The sequence below is a fragment of the Marmota flaviventris genome, chromosome 3, assembly GCF_047511675.1.
Source record: "Marmota flaviventris isolate mMarFla1 chromosome 3, mMarFla1.hap1, whole genome shotgun sequence".
In the NCBI taxonomy this organism is placed as follows: domain Eukaryota; kingdom Metazoa; phylum Chordata; class Mammalia; order Rodentia; family Sciuridae; genus Marmota; species Marmota flaviventris.
Genome location: NC_092500.1, coordinates 7125467 through 7131152, shown reverse-complemented (window position 1 = coordinate 7131152; position 5686 = coordinate 7125467).

Sequence of the window (5686 nt, the reverse complement as noted above, 5' to 3'; positions counted from 1 at the left end):
TGCAGGACTATCCTTTTTTGAAAGGATATCAACTCACCCACTGGGTCCTTGTGAAAAAATATGCTAGCTCAGTACTTTCCATTTTAGGGATGGGAACACCAAACCCCAGTAAAGGTTGAGCAGGGTTTCTCAATGGCAGCATTATTGATATTCTGGAGAAGGTCATTCTTGGATGTAAGGGGCTGTTGTGTGCATTGCAGGATGTTGAACATCCAGGGTTTCTACCCATTAGAAACCAATAGCACTCGCCCCTTCTCCTGTCAGAGCAATAAAAAAAATGTCAACTGGAATCCCTGGGGATAGTGTACAGTTAGAATATAAATTCAGGCACCAAGAGGCCAAACAACAGGCCTTAAAGCCAAAGAGAGTTTTTTAAAATTTTTTTCTAGTTGTTGATGGACCTTTATTCATTTATTAATTTATATGTGGTGTTGAGAATCGAACCCAGTGCCTCATCCATGCTAGGCAAGCACTCTACCACTGAGCCACAACCTCAGCCCAGCCAAAGAGAATTTTATTCCTATGGATGGTGCAATTCACAAGAGTTTGTTCAGAACCAATTTGGTGGCTAGTTCTCATCCAGGGTTCAGGGACCCCAGCGCCTCCCCCTGTTTTTGCCATGCAAAAAACATTGACTGGTTTACACGACCTGAGCTGATTTGTCTGCATCCTGAGCAGCAGGATGGAGGGATGGTGGGAAGGATGCCCCTGCCCTTGAGGGACACTGATGGCTGTAATCATGACTCCCCATCGGTTAATACTTAATTGCATGGCTACCCTAGCTGCAAAGAAGCCTTTAGCTTGGTGACTGTGTATTCAATTAAAAAGTCCACCTCTAAAGTGGGACAATAATGGAGACTGCTGCCAGTTTATTTTAGTGGGGATTTGCCTGAGGGCATAGAGAAATGGGCTGGAGTCAGGGCTTGGGCATGTCACTTGTGTGTTCCATCTCTCTGTCCTTGTCTCTCATTCTCTTAGTCCTGCCTTCCTCTGTGTAGGTTTTATGTGCCCCCCCCAATAGTCCCTGGTTTCCACAGCCCTCCAGTGCCTTGATTTCAGCACAGCTAATCTCTCAGCGGTGGGAAAGCTCAGTGGATTTACATTGGCCCCCAGGGTGCATGTGCTTGAGAATGGGGTTCTTTGATTGGCCAGAGAGTGCTTGTTCCCACCCCTGGAGTTAGGGGTGGAGTAGGATGCACATGTGCCTCCCATGGGCTGAGAGGGATATTGGGTAGGGGAAGGGGAAGGGATGCTGAATGAGGAACTGAGGTCATTGTTTTACAGGGGAGGGGACAAGCTTGGAGAGGAGGAGAAAAGCATCTAGGATCACCCAGGGTTTGAGACTGGATGTCTGGGGGCTGAGTGTCTGGACAGGAATCCCTAGAGTTTGGTAAGCCTAAGAATCTGGGTTGAGAGTTGGAGCACGAGAATCTGAGTTTGGTGCAGGGCAGGCAGGATGTGGCAGAAGTAGGTGGGCAAAGTGGGTTCTCTAAGGACCCACTGGAGGGTAGGGCCCTTCCAATGCCTTTCAGATCACTCCATGCGAGATTGGGGTGGGGGCAACACCACTCACTGGGTAGCTATTCTGCTCTGCCTCAGTTTCTCTTACTGTGTCAGGTCCCGATGTATTCTGGGCTCCCTTCCCCCAGCGAGCAAACATCTGACATTTGAAGATCTGGTTTCACAAGTCTTTTTTTCTTACTAATAAGTAATATACAGATGTGGTGGTGGGAACATGAAGTTAAGAGGAGAATTCTATAAACTGGGCCTACTGTACTGACACCCCACCCCTAAGCTTTCTTTTATTGGGGGGATGGGGTTACCGAGATTGAACTCAGGGGCACTCAACCACTGAGCCACATCCCCAGCCCTATTTTGTATTTTGTTTAGAGACAGGGTCTCACTGAGTTGCTTAGTTCCTCAGCATTGCTGAGGCTGGCTTTGAACTCATGATCCTCCTGCCTCAGCCTACCAAGCCACTGGGATTACAGGTGTGTGCCATGGCACCTGGTCCATGCTTCTTTTTTTTTTAATTTTTTTTTTTTAGTTGTAGTTGGACACAATACCTTTATTTCACTTATTTCTTTTTATGTGGTGCTGAGGATCGAACCCAGGGTCTTGCACGTGTGAGGCGAGCTCTCTACCCCTGAGCTACAACCTCAGTCCCCCATGCTTTCTTTTATGCAGAAATTTACCTGTAGTCCTGCCTGGCTTAGGTCAATAGGATACACTGTGTTGCTCAGCAAATAACCTGTTATCTGTAGGAGAAATGCAGGTCTGAAAGACTTCTCCCTGCTGATAAGAATACAAGTTACCCAAGGTGCTTTGTGACCTTTACACAGATTATATTTCAGAACTCAGAGAGATAGGATAATTAGGAGCAAGCCCCTTAACCATAGAGTCTGTAAGAACAAGTTCCAATAAGAACCAACCAACTTGGGTCAGAGTTGCCTTGGACTTTTAACATTGTCTCCCCTCTATGGGGAAGGCTAGTGATGGGGACTTGGAAGTCTGATACAATTCTGCTGTCAGTCAAAAGCTAAGAGGTAAACCTGGGTTGGACTCCCTGGATACTTCCCTGAGGCCTCCAATAAAACTGGAGAGCAGGAGGAACGTGCATCCCTCCTCTCTCTGAGAGGACCCGCTCTCTCCCTTGACAGTGTCCCCTTTTTCCTTTCTCCTATCTTTTCTATTAAGCCTTAGAGATTTAGTGAGAATTTCAGCAACTTAACAAGACCCAGCCTCAAAATAAAAAGGACTGGGGATATAGCTCAGTGGTGAAATGCCCCATATTCAACACCTAGTGCCAACACAAATAAACAAAAACCATAACTGACTGTGTCTTTAGTGTTGTCTAAGGGGGCACTGGAGAGAGGTTTGACCCAGAGGGTAGAGGCTACAGAAACGGACCAGTGCTCACGGAGGCAGGACCTTTCCATTTTCTAGGGCATGCCAGACTGGATGGGGAGCAACTTGAAGCCAGAGCCCAAAGATAGTAAATTCTAGAAGTCAGTTAAATTATGCATCCTTGGTCAAGTTTCTTGAACTTGCCTCACATTTCTGTATGCCAGGCCCTGAAATCACAGCTGATTCCAGTCCAGGTACAGGGTCCCGACTGGTGCCAACATTGTGCTCAACTCAGGTCTGGGGCTCCACAGAAACCTGTTTACTTTCCTATCCCTCCTGCCCTGCCTCGCTGGGTGATGGCAAATGTCAAAGGAAATTTTGGGATGAAAGGCACCCAATAAATGCTGTCCATCACATAACTCTCCTGATAAGCTCTCCAGGAGCATGTCAAATGCCAGCTCCATCCCACCCACATGACTCCAAGAATGCAAAGGTAAAGATGTAGTCCCTGAATCCAAAGAGCTCACTAACCGGAGGGGCAAACGGATGCATAAAGTGTTATTGAAATATGTGCGGGAAACCAAAACAGAGCCGAAGAAGTGCCTGACTCCCAGCGAAAGAGTTGTCAGGAAAGCTTCTTGGAGAAGGGGGTTACCCAGCTGAAGGGTGCATGAGTTTCCCTTGTTAGAGGAAGAGGAGCCCACACTGCAATGTCATGGGGACTAGGCAGAGCCTAACCTTTTCGGGGAGATGTGAGTTAAAGCTCAGAATGCCAGTGAGCAAGTAGTGGGGCGAGGGAGATCGAAAGTGACTTGACAAGTAAGGCTTAGAATCAAGGGGACGGCCTGAGGAGCCTTCTGTCACCTCTTCCAGACAGTCTTCCTTGACCCCACTACAGGCTTTCTCCATTTCAGCCTCCATCTTGTGTGGGACTTTGTTCACATGACAGTGAGAAGCAGCCACCGCAGCTTGTCGTCCTATCTGTGGCCTGCCTGGCACTTGGCAGGGTCCCCTTGAAGGCTTGCTTGTTGGATGAATGGGGCTAGTCTCTTTGAAATTCTACTCAGAGGCCAAGATTTTTGAGTGGTTTAGAACTATCAGGGGGTCAGGCTGTGTGCCGGTTTTTAATTTATGCTTTGGGAGGTTTTGCAGAATCTTGGGAGCTGTCAGGTAAGGAAGGGCGGGTGTGTCTGGGCTTCACCCAGATCAGAAGGACAGGAGGCAGGAATGTTCAGGGTCCCTGCGTGGGAATGGTTGCAATGTTCGGACTCTAGCTGGGAGGGAGGCACAGGCTTCTCATTGTTTCACCTCCGCAGTTCTCCACTCTGGCCGAGTGGGAAGGGCTTGGGAAGGCCAAGAGAGCAGCTTTAGGAAAAGGGCAAAGGCTGTAGGCTTCCCTACAAGACGGTGACAAGCTCAACAGTCCTTCCAGAGGACTCTGGGTAGACAGAGCTGCTCTTTCTCCACCCATAAGTGGTGGTGAGGGTCTCAGAATTTGGAGCCTGGAAACCTAGATGTCCAGCTGCCAATGCACTCTGTATACAGTGGCAAGTTCATGTCCCTCTCTGTTTCTCTGGCTCTGAACAGCTGGAACTGGTGTGGATGTCAAAGGACATCATGGGAGAAAAATAAACAAGGAGATTGGAATTCCACAGCAAGCATTTTGGGGAGGGATTGAACCCAGGGCCTCACACACTAAGCACATGCAACACCAATGAGCTTCAACCCAAGTCCCAAAGGCGACGGTTTTCATGGCTCACATGAATTGAGCTCACAGCACACTACCAGTGCATGATGAGAGGTTTGGTAGCTTCCTGGGGATTGGGCCAGCACCTCTCACCTCTTTTTTACAGCAACCTGTGAGCAGGTGCTCAGTACCATTCACCAAGTATTTCTGGCTGCCCAGCTCTTAGCACATGGTAGAATTATTCTACCCTGCCTCCTTGTGATGGGTGGGGCTGTCTAGTTAATGAGCTGTAATTAGCTGGCATTTGCTAGCTAGTCACCAATTCACCAGTCTCTCCTTCCCTCTGCCAAGATGACCAGCAATGCTCTGGAGGGCCATTGCTCCATCATCCCGAGTCTTCAAGGGAAGGTGACATGGAGCAGAGCCATAGCTGACCCAAAGTATGGTAGACAGGAGGCATGAATGAGGAATCAGCCTTTGGGGTTAAAATCCACTGGGATTTTGGAATGGTTTGTTACTGCAGCATAGCTTACCCCATCCTGCCTGATCCAACCCCCATTTTACAGAGAAGAAACTGGTGCTCAGAGAGACGAAGTGACTTGTTCAAATTCGCATAGCTGTAACAAGCCCACATATGAGACTCCAGGGCCTTTTCCCCTTGTCTGGAAGGGCACCACAGTGATTTTGTGCTTGAGTGGAGATATCTGCCTTCTGAGGACACTTCCCGGCCTTGAGTCAGTCTTTTCTTCAGTGGGAAAGAAGGATGTGTACAAATGCAAGGAGGTCATTGTCACTAAGGGCCACTAGAGGGCAGCTGGACCCAGGCCTGTAATTAACAGGCAGGCAGTGTCCGCAAAGGTGCTCAAAGGAGGAGAGCTCAGGGGCAGATGGGCAAGAGGAAGGAAGAGTTGGAGGAGACTCAGACCTCGCTTTCAAGGGACAAGAAGGAGGAATTCTGCATCTTCAAGCTAGAACAGACCACATGAGGGCACCTGGTGTTTATTGGAAAAGGCACTGCGGTCCAGGAGGGTGGGGGATCTGATAGAGGTCACACAGAGAGTCATTGGCCAAAGTGAAAAGAGAACCCAGGGCTGCTGACTTCAGCGCAGGGTGCTTTATCTCCCAGAAGAATGCAATCCAGCGGGGGTGGGC